Genomic DNA, 17,223 nt, shown 5'->3' with positions numbered 1-17,223 from the left:
CTTTTCCCACAAAAATTACCTACTTCTTCTGCATGCCGAGAGGATTGGAAGGACTGACCAATAAACACAGTTTTGAAAAAATTACAGTTTTTAAAAATATTTACTAGGGTTTTAGAAACTATATTAAAACATAATAAAGCAAAATGACTCATGATCACACTACCTGGCTAGCTCCTGATTCTTTTATAAAAGGGGGGGAAAAATACATACATGACCATAGCTAGAAAACTCAAATCATACAGGAAAAAAAAAAAAAAAAAAAAAAAAAAATATATATATATATATATATATATATATATATATATATAAAAGTTCATATCTTTTTCAGGAAAAAATATCGTTATGTATATACTAGCTTTTTAAAAATCATACAAAAGGGAATGGCATTCATACGGGTCTACAAAACATTTTTTCATTTTATAGAGACACACGCCCATACACATATCAGTGTGTGTGCAACAATTCCAAATCAACACACATACAGAGCTACTTCATTCTTTACAAAGATGCTATAATGTAATTTGTAAAATATCTCGGCATGGTTTTAAGTGAACCTATTTATAATTTAAGTTTTGAAATACATTGCCTGATTGCTCTCCAATGGTATCATTTTAGAAGACAAATAATGACAGGTGGCAGACCCTTTTCTACATGTGTTGTATCACAAGTGACCTGCTCTGTCTCCAGCTGCAGCACAGCAGGCCAGACAACCAACCCCATCCCAGGCCGTGTCAAGCTCTTCTAGACAACACAGACTCTATGGGCCAACCAGAAGCATCGCAGATCAAAGCTGGAGGGTGGCTATTGCAGCTCTGTCGAGGGTTCTGTGCAGCTGACCTTTTACTTGTTTATATGATCTTTGTCTAAGACACAGCTGCAGGAAAAGATGGAGGGGAAGAGGGGAATTATCTTCTGCTGGGTACTTACCTCAGTTCATTTAGCCGCTATGACACCATACCACAAGGCTGGGTGGCTTCTGAATGATAGAAATTGATTGCTGCCGAAACCGGTTTGGCTCAATGGATAGAGCGTCGGCCTGGGGACTGAAGGGTCCCGGGTTCGATTCCGGTCAAGGGCATGTACCTTGGTTGCGGGCACATCCCCAGTAGGGGGTGTGCAAGAGGCAGCTGATTGATGACTCTCTCTCATCGACGTTTCTAACTCTCTATCTCTCTCCCTTCCTCTCTGTACAAAATCAATAAAATATATTTTAAAAAAATAAAGAAATTGATTGCTTACAGTCCTGGAAGCTGGAAATCCAAAACTTAGGTGCCAGCATGGTCCCCCTCTGGCGAGGCCCCTTCTCCTGCTCCATGGCTGACCTTTCCCCTGTGCGCTCACCTCTCTGGAGGCTCTTGAATGAGGCACGGATCCCATTCATGAGGGCTGTACCCTTACGACTGAAGCACCTCCCAGTCACCACTTCTTGACCTCATCTTTGAGAGTTAAGATTCCAACGTATGAATTTGGGGGACACATTCATTTAGATCACAGCAGTACTTGCCTAAGAACACTAGCAGGTGAAAATACTAGGGAAGCAGTAGGTAGATGGCAGTCACATGCCACCGGAGAGCTGAACACCTTGGACTCTCCCCACTGTCAAATCCTCGGGAGCCCCCGGGGCAGTCAGTGTGGAAAAAGCTCAAAGACCCAAACGAGGAAGGCAGAGTGGGGATGCAGCCAGGAACGTCCAGAAGGAATGACCTTCTTCCTTCCTTCTCTATGTAGCTGCTTAGGAGAGTCTCCTTCCCCCAGCAACCAGATAGCTCTGGATGACACGGCAAGCTGGTAGAGGCAAGGCTGGGCTACATAGCTTGGCTGCAAAACCTGGGACAGGTGAATTTCAGAGGGGTGGGCGTGGGGGGGTGAGAGGGGAGTGATTAACCAGGGAACTTGTATACATATATGCATAACCCATGGACACAGAAAATAGAGTGGTGAAGGCCTGGGAGGGGCAGGTACAGGGTGGAGGGGATGGATAGGGGAAAACAAACCAACAAACAAAAATAAAAGGAGGCATCAGTAATACTTTCAAGAACATAGATACATTAAAAAACACACACATACACAAAAACAAAAACCTTGGGAGAGATTCCCAAACATACCCTGCATTATTATTTCCAACTCTGAGGGTCTGATTAGGTATTTTCCTCGTGTAAAAGGGCTTAAAATCCTCAATTCATTGACAGCCTTCTACTTTCTTACCACAAAAAAAAAAAAAAAAAAAAAAGCCACTTCTCCAGATTAATCTACACTCACATTGCACTCTCTCCTTGAAAATTCCAAAGCATTCTATTTATCTATTACTTTGGGCCTTTATTGTCTCATTAAGTTATACGAAGAGCAAAAGACATAAAGAAAGATACAGAGAGAAAGTTTTCTATAGGTCAACTGCTTCATAAGGCATTGCTTTTATTTATACTGGTATCCAATGTTTTGAGAAAAAGTTCAGATTCAAATCTAAATTAGCAGATGTGAGGCTTGATAAAATCATTTGGTCTTGCCAATCCCCAGCGTCTTTATCTTAAAACAGGGTAATACTCTCTCTCACAGGATTGATGTGAAGATCAAATAAAGTATCTCCCCCCGCGCCCCCCATCAAAAACTGAGAAAGTGCTTAAGTACTTAACACATGAGACATGCTCAATAAAACCTGGGCTCTCCCAAAAGAGCTTGTATTCTGACTGTCTCTTCCCAGGATAGGACATTCTGTTCCCTCTAGACCAGTGTTTTTCAACCTTTTTTGGGCAAAGGCACACTTGTTTCATGAAAAAAGTCACGAGGCACACCACCATTAGAAAATGTTAAAAAATTTAACTCTGCCTATATTGACTATATATAAAGTAATTCTCTTGAATAGGAATCAAATAAACACAAAGAAAGTATTTTATAATTACTTTATTATGAAATATTAAGTAAACAAATAGTGAAAAATTATAAAATTCTTGCCTTGTCTGCACCTACGGCACACCAGGCAACACTAGTGTGCCGCGGAACAGCGGTTGAAAAACGCTGCTCTAGACTTCCACAGAGGATGCCATTAACAAGTTAACTTGGCATTCAATGGAATTGCACTGAGCTATGTAAAATTTATCCAACATCTCTTATCACTCATAAATAAAGGCCTGCTCAAGATCAGTGGTCATTTTGAGTCCAATTTTAGAATCCTCGAGGGCTTGAAGTCGTGGTTGGAATTCCAGATTTTTTTTTTTTTATTTCTGTGATAAGTCTTGGGTCAAGTCCATTAATTACTCTCTTACTTTCCTGGGCACTGTCACGCTTTAACTAGATAATAGCCACAGCGTGAACAAATCATCTGCAACCTTAAGTCTTCAAGGAAATCACCCTGGTGAAACCAAGCACAGAAAAGTGACTTAAGATGCTAACATCTGTCCTAAAAGAGCTTCGCATGATGACTGGGAAAAACTGTTTTTCTTTAATTCCTAAAAAGGGTGCGCTAGCACACTGCACTGAGAAATTTCCTAACACAAGCTAGACTGATGCTGACATCCACGTTTTATTAATAAATAAATTACTGGGCTTGGACACTGTCTGTGTAAAAACATCCAACAGACTATTTTTGTTAATAAGTGAAGCTGAGGATCAATCCTTTTTTGAGCAGATAATAATCAATTTGGAAACTTCAGAAATTCTCAGAAGTCATGTCATAAATACAGATCTTATTTGTGAAATAGAGCCAAATAAAATGTTTTGTTCGTTATACCAGTAGGTCATTGTTGTACTGAAAAACTATCGCCTGTTTTTATACCAATAGCTACTTAAAATAAATGACAATTGACTATGTCATTCGAGTGCAGTATCTTTGAAGGCTTTTAAATGAAACCTAAAACGTCACAGGTTATTTAACATAAAAATATAAAGACAAGCAAAAAAATCAAAACACGTAAGATTCTGAACTCTATTAATATCTCTCTATATAAAAGCCTAAGCAACCGTATGACCATTTGACCATCTGACCGCTAGCTATGATGTTCAATGACCACCAGGGGGCAGATGCCCAATGCAGGAGCTGCCGAGCTGAGGTGACTTGGCAGCTGCAGTTCTTGGGTGACGCACCCGGAACCAGAGAGAAGGGAGCCCGATTCTGGAGTGCTTTACCGGAAAACCACCCTCTCGCAATTTGGGACCCCTTAGGGGATGTCGGAGAGCCAGCTTCAGCCAGATTCCCTGCAGGTCAGGCCAACAGACCCCACCAGTGCACTGATATTTATCATAAACACCCTTATTACAGATTTCCACAAAAATGGTTTCTCCTAATGAAAGCGAGTTACAGAAACTCTCTTTATTCATCTTGCAGTGGCTCCCCAAATATGACTATGTTGATGTGGTGATATTTCTTCATCTGCAACCAAATAATTATAAACAGGCTGAAGCCCTCACAAATGTAATTGTACAACAACTCAAGCTTCCCCGGCTCAGTCACTCTGAACCCCTGACTTCGGTCAGCACAGCATCTGACTCAACGTAAAGGGCAGTCAAAAAGGTATCGTCACCCAGCCGTATTCTGTTTCAGCTTCCTCAGAAAAACAACAAGACCAGATTCTCTTAGAACATTATACTGCATTCCTCATAGGGTCATTCATCATTCTGAGCATAGGTCACAGAGATTTCTGAAAGGGCACCCAAGAGGAAGAAAAGATTAGTAGGAGTGATTGGGTTAGAAGATCCGTGATACCCACTTTCAGGATCCTAGAGATATAAATGAAAGCTCATCTATGGCTTTTTTCTTTTAAATAAAAAAAATAAAATAAAAATAACTCCACATTGCTCTCTATAGATGCATTTTTATGAAGTGATACTATCCGCCAAGAACTGATAAATCAGCCAAAGGACTGCCAAGAAACGCATGGGGCCGGGTAACAAACATGTCAGTTCCCATCTAGCTGCTCTGCCCACGTTGAAATGAGAAGATTACAATGAAAGAGGAGAAGCAGGTAAGCCATTCTGGAGAACTGAGCCCTCAGAGAGCTGGAGGCAGGGCTTGACCTACTAACAGATCTGCAGAAAACATATTTTAAATCTGATACTGTGGCTTTAATTAAAAGCCCAGCGGAAGAAATCAGCTTTTATCTATATGAGGAGCAGGAAGGTGCCTCTGAATTTCATTCAACACCAAATTTATATATTTTCACTTTAAAAACAAGTTAGTTCCCAAACAAAATTATAATTTTACTAGAAAACAAAATAAAAGAAAGTGGTCAACTAGAGTCCAAACATCTCAGTAAAGCAGCGATTTTCAACCTTTTTCATCTCATATACAAATAATTACTAGAATTCTGTGGCACATCAAAAAAATATGTTCTATTTATTGCCAACCTGACAAAAAATTGATATGATGTTGATTCATTCACAACAAACGGCTATTGTTGTGTTGGCTGTGGTCTTTTTTTTTTTTTTTTTTTAATTTCACAATCTAAGGCAAATAAGATCCATGCTCCTGACTAGTCATTCAATAGGTATTACATGTTTTGAAAATTCTTGCATCATACCAGTGTGCTTTTTGCAACACACCAGTTGAAAATTGCTTCAATAAAGCAATGACTTTTTTTTTACTTTTTTTCAATCTTAATGCATTAATAATTTTTACAGTTATAAATAGAGATATAAATTTAGTCTTCACATTTTCCATATAATTATATTCATATCAACACAGTAGTCTATTGAGAACCATACTAATACAAAGAAAAATATAGCAAAGCTAAGTATGAAAATACAGCTAGCATTCTAATTATATTATGAAAACTACCCCATTTTCATAAAACATAAAACCATTCTATATTCCCAAAACCCAAGGCATTTCAATTAATATTTTCCATTTAGTAAAAGAATTGTCTTGTAAAATGTAGCTTTTTCTGTATAAAAGACTCAACTCATATAACCATTTAGTGAAAATTCTTGATATTTTTGAAATAATACCAAACTTGTCCTTGTCAGTAGTTATTGGCAATGGTTGAGAAGAGATAATAATTTTTTTAATTTAATCTGTTTTATTCAAATGGATAATGGCATATAAATGTTTATCCCTTTTATGAGAAAATTGGTTTTTTTAAATTTTAATTTTTCAATTATAGTAGACATTGAATATTATATATTAGTTTCAAGTGTATAGCACAGCGGTTAGTCATTTATATATCTTACAAAGCAATCACCCAGATAAGTCGTAAACCCACCTGGCACTATACATAGTTATTACAATATGGACTATATTCCTAATACTGTACTTTACATCCCATGACCATATTGTGACTGTCAAATGATATTTCTTAATCCCTTCACCTATTCCCCAATCCCCATCCCTTGTGGCAAGCATCAGTTTATTCTCTGTATCTATGAATTTGTTTCTGTTTTGTTTGTTCACTTACTTTGTTTTTTGGAATAAACATAAAAGTAAAATAAAAAAAGAAGTACTTTTGCTTCTTAGTGATCCTTTGTATTTAAAATGCATACTAAAGATATAAAGATAGTGAAATTCAGAAACAAAATCAAAATTGTATTTAAAAAAATAAGTACTTTTGCTTTAAAGAGTGGATGTAATAATCTAGAAAATGCATGTAGATTGACTTACATTCTCTTCTACCACTTCTGATTCCCACAGTTATCCACAGGGAAATAAGCAGACATTAGAGTACCTTTAACACAGTTACTCAAACAGGAAGGGAGAAAAGAAGTAGCAAAAAATGCAATAATAGTTTAATTTTTATAAAAAGAGAAATATAATTCAACTTAAGCCCATTTCTTGAAGCAACTTTTTTCATAGAAAAACTGCATCGTAAAAAACTAACTAAAGTGAGCTACTAGCATAAAGAGCAGAACTGAGAGTCCAGAAATGAACCCTTATATTTATGGTCGATTAATTTTCTACAAAAGTACCAAGAAGGTCAACAAGTAAAGGATAGCTTTTTCAGCAAGTGGTGTTGGGACAACTGGATATCCATATGCAAAAAAAGAAAAGAACAGAAGGAAATAAAAAGTATACCTAACTCTCACACCATACACAAAGCCTAATCCAATATGGATCATGGAATAAATGTAGGGCTAGAAAGAACAACAGAGAGAATTCTTTGTGACCTTTGGTTAGCTCAAGAGTTTTTAATAACAAAAATCATAAGCTTTGAAAGAAAATATGATATATTGAACTTGATTACAATTAAAAACTTTTGAGCCTCAACAGACACCATTAAGAAAGCAAAAAAAAAAAAAAAAAAAACAACCCAGAGAAAATATGTACAACTACATATATCCAGTAAGTCAAATAACCTAAAATAAAAATATGTAAAGGGTTTTAATAGCATTTCCCCAAAGAAGATAGGAGTGGCTAAGAAGCTCACTGATTGAATAACTAGCTTAATTATGAGAGGACAACTTTCACAATTGCCATCTTTTGTCCTTTTCAAAGAGCTACATAATAAGATGATTTCATTGGAAACTCCAAAGCACATGACTTCGTATTTCTCACATGACAGTCAAGTTCTCACGTCACTGTAAAAAATAAAGATAACCAGATTGCACAAGAAATAGAACTATCTCTAGTCACGGGTGATATAATCTGGTATGTAGAAAATCCCAAGGAAGTCACATACACAATAAAGAAAACTGGTTACCAATACTGATTAAAAAAAAATTCAACAAGGTAGAAGAAAAGAGGATCAATATACAAACGTCAATTGTATTTCTATACACTAGCAAAGAATACTCTGAAAATAAAAATTTTAAAATTATTCCATTTATAAAGGCATCAAAAAGGAAAACACTTAAGAAATAAATGTAATAAGAAATTTTGTTCCCTAAAAACAAACAAACAAAAACACTGTTGAAGGAAATTAAAGAACTAAATCAATATAAACACACAACACATTCCATGTTCATGGATTGGAACTTTTAATACTAGTTAAGATGGAAATACTCCCCAAATTGATCTAGAGATTCAATACAATCCTTATCAAAAGGCTGGTGCAACATTAAAAAATGAATTAATATAATCTATCACGTTAATAAGCTAAAAAACGAAAACCATATGATCATATCAATAGATGCAGAAAAAGCATCTGATAAAAATCCAACATCCAGCGTGACAAAAAGTCTCAATAAATTTGGAATATGAGAACTTCCTCAACTTAATTTTTAAAATTTACAAAAAAACTTATGCAGCTAACATTATACTTGATAGTGAGGAACTAGATGCTTTCCCACTAAGGATCAAGGTCAAGGAACAGACATCACCTCTCACCATTCCCACGGAAAATCACATTGGAAGTCCTTGCTACTGAGGTAAGACAGGAAAATCAAAGGCATAGGAATTGGGAAGGAAGAAATAAAGCTGTCTTTGTGTGCTATTAATATGGTTATTTATATAGGAACTTTCAAAGAATTAACAAAAATACTCCTGAGACCAATAAGCAATTATAGTAACTTTGCAGAACACAACTTAATTACACAAATGTCACTTGCTTCCTTATATACCATTAATAAGCAATTTGTATTTGGAATTAAAAACACAATATTATTTATATTAGCACCAAAATAAATGAAACACTTAGATATAAATCTAACAAATATGTACAAGATCCTTATGAGGGAAACTACAAAACTCTGATGAAATAATCAAAGAAGATCTAAAGAAATAGTTATTCCATGAATAAGAAGACTCAATACTACCAACATGCTAGTTCTTCCCAACTTTACCTATAGAACCAACATAATTTCAGAGCAAGTTCTTTTGTGGATGTTGTTAAATTGATTCATAAGTTCACATGGAGAGGCAAAAAGCCCAGAACAGCTAATACAATATTGAAGGAAAAGAACAGGGTCAAAGGACTAACACTATCTTACTTGAAGATTTACTATAAGCTACAATAATCAAGACAGTGTTATTGGTGAAAAAACAGACAAGTAGATCAATGGAAGAGAACAGAGAGACCAACACAAATAGAGTCAATTGACCTTTGACTATGGGGCAAAGGCCATTCATTCAATGAAGAAAGGATAGTAATTTCAATAAATGGTGCTGAAATAACTAGGCATCCACATACAAAAAAAAATAAAAAAATAAAAGAAAGAAAGAAAGAAATATACACAAAGACCTTAAACCCTTCACAAATATTAACTCAAAAGATATTATAAACCTAAAAATAAAATATAAAACTCCAAGACAATAACATAGGGGAAAACCTAGATGACCTTGGGTTGGCAATAGCTTTTTAAATTCAAAACCAATGATCCATGGAAGAAATAATTGACAAGTTAGACTTCATTAAAATTAAAATTTTCTTCCATGAGAAAGAAACTGTCAAGAGAATGAAAAGGTAAGCCATAGAACTGGAATAAAATATTTGCAAAAGACATATTTGATAAAGGGCTGGCACACAAACACAAAGAACTCTTAAAACTCAACAATTAGAAAATAAAGAATCGAATTTTAAAAAATGGGCAAAAGATCTGAACAGATACCTCACCAAAGAAGATATACAGATGGCAAACAGCATATGAAAAGATGCTCAACACCATACATCACTAGAGAATTGCCAATGAGAAACAAAGATGAGATGCCACTATGCGCATATTAGAATGGTAAAATGCAAACCACTGACAACACCAAATGCTGGGGCGGATGTGGAGAAACTCACTGCTGGTAGAAATGCAAAATGGTACAAACACTTTGAAAAACAGTTTGGCAATTTCCTACAAAACTAAACGTACTCTTCAATACAATCCAGCAATCATGCTCCTTGGTGTTTAACTAAAGAAGTTGAAAACTTATGTCCACACAAAAACCTGCACCTGATGCTTATAGCAGCTTCATTCACAGCTGCTAAAACTTGGAAGTCATCAAGATGCCCTTCAGTAGGTAAAGGAATAAATAAACTGTAGTATATCAAGACAATAGAATATTATCATTAAAAAGAACTGTCAAGCCCTAGCTGGTTTGGCTCAGTGGATAGAGCATCGGTCTGTGGACTGAAGGGGTCCTGGGTTTGATTCTGGTCAAGAGCCTGTATCTCAGTTGCAGGCTCGATCCCCGGCCCTGGTCAGGGCATACACGGGAGGCAACCAATCGCTGTGTCTCTCTCACATCAAAGTTTCTCTCCCTCTCCCTTTCACTCTAAAAATCAATGCAAAAATATCCTCGGATGAGGATTTAAAAAACGGTCAAGACAGAAGGAGTCTTAAATGCATATTGCAAAGTGAAAGAAGCCAATCTGAAAGGATACATACTTATGATTCCATATGACATTCTGGAAAAGGCAAAACTGTGGAGACAGTAACAAGACCAGTAGTCGCCAAAACTTCAGAGGGAGGGAGGGAGAGTGGGAGGGATTAGAACATGGGATTTTCTGGGCAGTGAAAGTATTGTGTGTGATGCTGTTATGGCAGATATATGTCATTAATTATTAGTCAAAGCTCATGAAATGTACAACACAAAGAGTGAACCTCATGTAGACCATGTAGAGTGTCAAGGTTGGCTCATCACTTTTTACAAACGCACCATGCTCACGCAAGACGTCAATAATAGGAACGACTTAGGGGTGGTTGGAACTCTGTACTGTCTGCTCAATTTTTCTGTAAATTAAAACTGCCCTCGCCCAAATAAAGTCAATGATTTTTTTTTAAAAAAAGCAAACCATGTCCATTATAATAAAAAAAAAAAAAGAAATAAAACAATAAAGTTTAATATTAAGAAGAGAAAATAAATCTTTAAAATTCATAACACACTTGAAATTCTGCCTGGAACAGAAAGCCGGCTGAGGTTTTCCTAAGAAGAATAACTGTCACCCTGTGGTGTTAAAATAAACTCTGGACAGCTCTCTGATAACCTCTCATTTGGCTGCCCTGAGACAACTGTGTTTACAGTAAATACCAAGATTCTACTCCCAGCCAGCTCCGAAATTACCTTTCTTATCTGCAATTTATTTTAACGACAGCCTCTGGAAAGCCTCCCTTTCTTTCAGATTCAAAAAGCAAGTAATTGAATTAAGTATATATTTTTAAAAGTTCCTGAACATAAAAATCCTATTTCTCCTTTGTTAAATAATAGCTCTCTCTGCTAATGTCTCCACTACCCAGCAGAATTTATAATTCCATCTCTTCTACTCCCACAAAACTTAGTTCTCACCTCTGTTGATACATTTCTCACTGCCAGCTGGCCAAATACTGATCCAGCCCACCCTCTCTCTGTGAGCCCCTGAGGGCAGGGACTGCCACAGTCGTTTCATGCTAAGACCCCATCGGAAAAGGCATCACCCATCAAAATGTCTGCAGATGTAAGTGATGGACACTAACCCAAACTAAGTAGCTGACCTGCCAGGAAAGTGAAAATGGATTTGCTGACTTTAGGGGATGCCGAATCTGGGACCATAAATTGTGTGTATGTGTGTGTGTGTGTGTGTGTGTGTGTGTGTGTTTTGTATGTGTTGTATGTGTGTTGTGTGTGTGTGTGTTTTAATATATGTTATTGATTTTTTACAGAGAGGAAGAGAGAGGGATAGAGTTAGAAATGTCGATGAGAGAGAATCATCGACCAGCTGCCTCTTGCACACCTCCTACTGGGGATGTGCTCGCTAAGGTACATGCCGTTGACTGGAATTGAACCCGGGACCTTTCAGTCCGCAGGCCGATGCTCTACCAGGCGTCATCAAACTACGGCCCGAGGGCCACATGCGGCCCGCAGAGGAGTCTGATCAGGCCCGCCAGGTTTTTTGGGCAGTGAGCGCAGCTGAGGTGTTACAGTAGGAATTAGTAGTTCATATAGTCCGGACCTACAGCTCTCTGAGGGACCGTGATCTGGCCCCCACTTTAAAAAGTTTGAGGATCCCTGCACGGTATCCACTGAGCCAAACCAGTTTCGGCTATGTGTGTTTTATGTGTATTGTGTGTGTAGTGTGTGGTGTATGTGTTGTGTGTTATATGTGCTGTGTATACTGCATGTGTTTTGTTTGTTGTGTGGTGTGTGTATTGTGTGTGTGTGTGGTGTGTGTTTGTATGTGTGTGTGACTCCTTCCCTTCTCATTTTGTTTCCTCCGTCTCCCTGCTCTGATTTCCTATGCTGACCTCGCTCACAGGCGGCTTTCCTTAAGTGGTAGCACAGAGTAGCCAGCAGCTCCAGCCTCACAAACCCACAGAAAGGAAAAATGTCTTTGCAATCATTTCAGTGAACACACTGGGGCTCCTCCACAAACCGATCCTGGTGACCCTGACTAGCCAGGCTATGTCAGATGCCCACGACAGAGACACTGTGGTCACCTCCTCCAACGCCACAGGCTAAAAGCAAAGCAAGGGTGACTGCCCGGGGAATCCTGGGAAATTTGTTGGAGGAGGAAAGGATGCTGGTGGGCAGAGTCAACAGCAGCTCAGCACTTCACAGGTGACCCGCTCCCTCCCAGGGAGTATGTATCAGCCGCGCGTCATGTCTGATGCTGCGTTTCCCACTGAGCATCTGATAAAAGGTCCGCAGTGCCCATCCCTGTAACACAATCCCCTGTCTCTCAATGAATTATTTTCCATCTTATTGCCAGTGAGGCCGGGCAGTGTCACTCTCGTGGTCCATTTCCTTTTGTCCCTCTTTACGTTCTTGTTACTTGAGGGGATTTCTTCTCCTTTGTCCTACATGAGTATCTTAACGCCCAAAGCACTCTCTCTGCTGAAACCAAATGTGTTGCCAGCTTTTGCTTTGGGGGGAGACAAAAGTAAAACCTTGCCACACAAACTGGAGGAGCACAGACAGAAATGACCCCCTCACGTGGCAGGCCCCCATGATCACCCTTCACCGTGTGAAAACCCACATGGGGGCACGCCTCTGAAAGGGCGGAGCCAGTCCTGCTTCTCAGGGTCACTGCTTTCTCTCCAAAATAAAGCCGAGATCACTGGGTTGTTAGGAGTGGCTTGTCACATATATTTGTGCTTGAGATCTTCCTCTCTCCTCTAGGAGAGGAAGATGGGGGGCGGGGGGAGGAAGAAGGAAGACAACAATGCCCTGTACGCGGAAGTCTATCAGGGCGCAGCATCTGCCACTTCTCTGATGCTCTCACCTAACCGGATGATTATTCGGGGTCGCCTCAAAAACACTTTGTTGTTCACCATTTCCCCTAGATGAGTGAGATCATGTCCTACTGGAAATATACTTATAAGAATCAAAAATGAGTTGGACCTCAAAGGGAGGGTGGGGATAAAAGGGAGAGATCAACCAGAGGACTTACGTGCACACATATGAGCCTAACCAGTGGTCAAGGACAATAGGGGGGGGTGGGGACATGAGTGGGGGGGTTGGAGGGGGATTAGAATGGGGGGTTGAGGACAAATATGTGATACCTTAATCAATAAAGAAATTAATAAAAATAAATTTTAAAAAAAAACACTTCGTAAAATTAATGAAACAAATTTTCCGCATCTGACACAGCCTCTGTTATCTCATACCAACCTGGTCTCGCTTTAAGTTATGGTCTGTCTCAGGCTCTCACAGCAGCTTTCTTTTATGGATTTTCCATCCGGCAAATGCTTCTGTTCCACATCTGGGCAGGTCCGACCACAGCATGCTTGGCTATGGACGCAGCAGCTCACCCACCACAGCTCCAACCTGCAGGGCCAAAGGCCAGAAGGCATTAGAAGACTAGAAGGAGATTCATTCTCTCTCTCTCTCTCTCTCTCTCTCTCTCTCTCTCTCTCTCTCTCTCTCTCTCTCTCTCTCTCTTTCTCTCCCTCCTTCTCCCCCTCCCTCCCTCCCTCTTTCCTTCCCTTCCTCCCTCTCTTCCTTTGTCCCTTCCTCCCTCCCTCTTTCTCTCTCTCTCTCCTATGGACTTGGCAGGATAACTCCAGACATCTAAATGTTTAAAATCATTAATGAGCAGAGACAACCGCTTCTAAGTTTCCTAGAGAAAAGCCTAGGCTATTGTGAGGGGGAGATTAAAGTATTTAATCATTATTGAAAAGGCTTGGCCAAGCGCTTATGCTCTGTTTGTGGAAAATTTAAAAGCCAGCTGTTTTAATTAACCACAGAAAGCACAAGCTACAACTAAAATTTCATGAGCACACAGCTCTGCCCTGTGGAAAACCACAGGAATGTTCTGGCAGGGCCGAGTCGAATTCTTGGGACACAGAAGGCTGGAATCATTCCCCTTAGGAACTTGAACAGAAAATCAACTTGCTCAATATGTGTGGGGTTTTTTTTGTTTTGTTTTGTTTTGTTTTTTAAGTAAAATGAAACCTAGATTTAATCTCAATCAAATATAAAAAACATTTCAGGCCTTCAAAGGGCACCACCAAAAGACACACAAGAAAAAGGTCACGAAAAAATGCCAATGTGGCTGAGAATTAAGAATGTATTTTCAATGCAGCAGAAATGAAGGAAGCAGCAGAAAATTTTATGGGCTAAAATAATCCAAAGGGGAAACTAATCACCTTTCATTTCCAAACAGAGGAAAATGATATATGAAACCAATATTCAACATGTGGTTCATAAATATTACCAAGTATATAACATATTCGAGCAAAAGCTATCCTACTTCAAGTCTAACCTGTGGCCAGGCTCACACTAGCTACCATGCTTCAATCTGAAGAATCATGGCATCCAGAAAAACAGTGTTAAAATAATGTCTGCTCACGGATGTTGCAGCTAGCAATTCTGGTGCAGAAGAAATAAAAATGAGTGGGTCTTATAAAAGCAATTAGTGAACAATTAAAAGCTAATTGATTAGGAAGTCTTCATTTGTTAATGATAGTAATAGTTATGACAACATCTATTCATGTACATATTGAAAGCCTATTCAAAAAGGAACCGGACAAATGTTATTTTGAGATACTGGGTCCATAATTCTATTTCTGTAAGTCAAAACAGACCCTGTCACAAGTGTGCCAAACATAATATTACATTAATCTCTACCTTCATTTCAAATCTTAGTCCCAAAAATAAGTTCAAAAAAAAAAAAAAAAGCTCAGCAAGAAAAAAGATACCAAGTTATATATTTATGGTTGTATCCCAATTTTATTCTAAAACTGGGTATATATAATGTAAAGGCATCACAGTTTGAACAATGGATATTTCTCGGTAATGGGATTAAGAGATATTTGTATTTCCTTTTGGTGTTTTCCAAATTTTCTATAATTATTAGAATATATATATATTTTTTTTAATACATTTTATTGATTTTTTACAGAGAGGAAGGGAGAGGGATAGAGAGTTAGAAACATCGATCAGCTGCCTCCTGTACACTCCCCACTGGGTACATGCCCTTGACCAGAGTTGAACCTGGGACCCTTGAGTCCGAAGGCTGTGGCTCTATCTACTGAGCCAAATCGGTAAGGGCTAGAATATTTTTAAAATATATTTTATTGATTTTTTTACAGAGAGGAAGAGAGAGGGATAAAGAGTTAGAAACATCGATGAGATAGAATCATCTATCAGCTGCCTCCTGCACACCCCCTACTGGGGATATGCCCAAAACCAAGGTACAATACATGCCCTTGACCGGAATCGAACCTGGGACCTTTCAGTCCCCAGGCTGATGCTTATCCACTGAGCCAAACTGATTTCGGCAGGGCTAGGATATTTTTAATGAAATTTTTATTAAACACTATGGAAGTACAAATCAGAAATGGGGTGTGATATTCTATCAGCCTGATCTGTTGGCTTCCTCTTATCTGAACAAGAAGAGCTAATGAATTAAGTCTTCATTCCCGAACTCAGTAATTCTTTTTTTTTAAAATATATTTTATTGATTTTTTACAAAGAGGAAGAGAGAGAGATAGAGAGTTAGAAACATCGATGAGAGAGAATTATCTATCAGCTGCCTCCTGCACACCCCCTATTGGGAATGTGCCCGCAACCAAGGTACCATATTTTTCGGACCATAAGACGCTCCGGAGCATAAGACGCACCAGTTTTTAGAGAAGGGAAATTAAGAAAAAAAGATTCTGAAACAAATAGTGTCCTAAAATATTTTATGTGCATTAAAACCCAACATCACAGTCATAAACACATGTAATCAACCCTGTAAAGTAAACAGCAGCATTTGGAACCATTTTAGAGCCGGGCAAGCACACAGAGACCACACAGAGCCGGGCAAGTAAAAAAACTTTTTTTTTAAAGTATATGTGTAGGCTATATTTGGACCATAAGACGCAGGGACTTTTTCCCCCCACTTCTGGGGGGGAAAAAGTGCGTCTTATGGTCCGAAAAATACGGTACATGCCCCTGACCGGAATCGAACCCGGGACCCTCCAATCCGCAGGCCGACGCTCTATCCACTGAGTCAAACCGGTTTCGGCAGAACTCAGTAATTCTTAATTTAAAAGTTCAACAACCAAGTGCCTAACAACACCTCCAGGGCTAACAACAGTACTTCCTCAGAAGTAGGACATTTTTATCTATTGCTCTGAGAACTTGCCACAAAGAAACAGAAAGGCCCTGGTTTCCCCTCTTTGACCAGTGCCTGCCCCTATTGCTGCCCATCTCACGGGGGCATGGCCCTCGGTGGGCCAACACCGCCACATCCATCTCTGACCCTCCGCATTTCAGAAAACACCCGGGGACTTGGCAGTCCAGGCCTCTGAGTAGCCCAACCCCTGGGTTTACCGGTGAGGACACTGCCGCCCAGAAAGGCCCAATGTCTTTCCTGAGAGGGATGAGAGTCCACATCATCCAACGACTCAGCCCGCTTCAGAGCCAGTTTGCATGAACCACCTGCACGTGTTACCTCCGCACCAGCAAAACCAGAAGAACGAGACAGAAATGTGTTCCACCGAAAACGAAATGCATGGGGGGGGGGGGGAGCCAAGACTCGACCGCAGGCTCACACGGACGACCCAGCACACGCTTGGTGAGAAACAATGGCTGCAGTGTGCTCCGGGAGCAGGTGTCCCGAACGGAAACTGCCTGTCACCGGAGAGCTCTCTGGTCCCAGCATTGCTCTGTAGACAAAAGCACTTCTCACCATGCAGGGCAGGACGAGAGACTTTCAACCAGATGACACTTGCACCCAAGCCATGTGAGAGGAAGGAGGGATGCATGCCCACCCTGGTGTTGGAAATAACTGATGTATGCCATCCGCGCCTCTCCCTTCCAGAGTGACCCACGTCTTTGGGGAGAGACATCCACGATTTCAAACATTAAGAAAACAAGATTCTCAATTTCAATGTCAAATAGTTCCTTATGTGTACGTGTCAGCCATGAAATTGGGACTCAAAAGAACTGTTGGCCCAGAAAGGAACTCACTA

General features: G+C 39.3%; 1 protein-coding gene across 13 annotated transcripts in view; it reads right to left on the bottom strand.

The window, feature by feature from the left end:
- Positions 1–17,223, bottom strand: part of APBB2 (amyloid beta precursor protein binding family B member 2) — a 324,770-nt gene that overhangs the window by 240,064 nt on the left and 67,483 nt on the right. For all 13 annotated transcript variants that reach the window (XM_036417779.2, XM_036417852.2, XM_036417754.2 and 10 more), the window contains exon 2: positions 13,433–13,588. The gene's annotated coding sequence lies outside the window, so the exon portion shown is untranslated. The remainder of the gene's footprint in view (positions 1–13,432; positions 13,589–17,223) is intronic.

Source organism: Pipistrellus kuhlii, unplaced genomic scaffold (assembly GCF_014108245.1).
Source record: "Pipistrellus kuhlii isolate mPipKuh1 unplaced genomic scaffold, mPipKuh1.p scaffold_m20_p_1, whole genome shotgun sequence".
Lineage (NCBI taxonomy): Eukaryota > Metazoa > Chordata > Mammalia > Chiroptera > Vespertilionidae > Pipistrellus > Pipistrellus kuhlii.
This window is presented reverse-complemented; position numbering and strand designations above follow the sequence as displayed.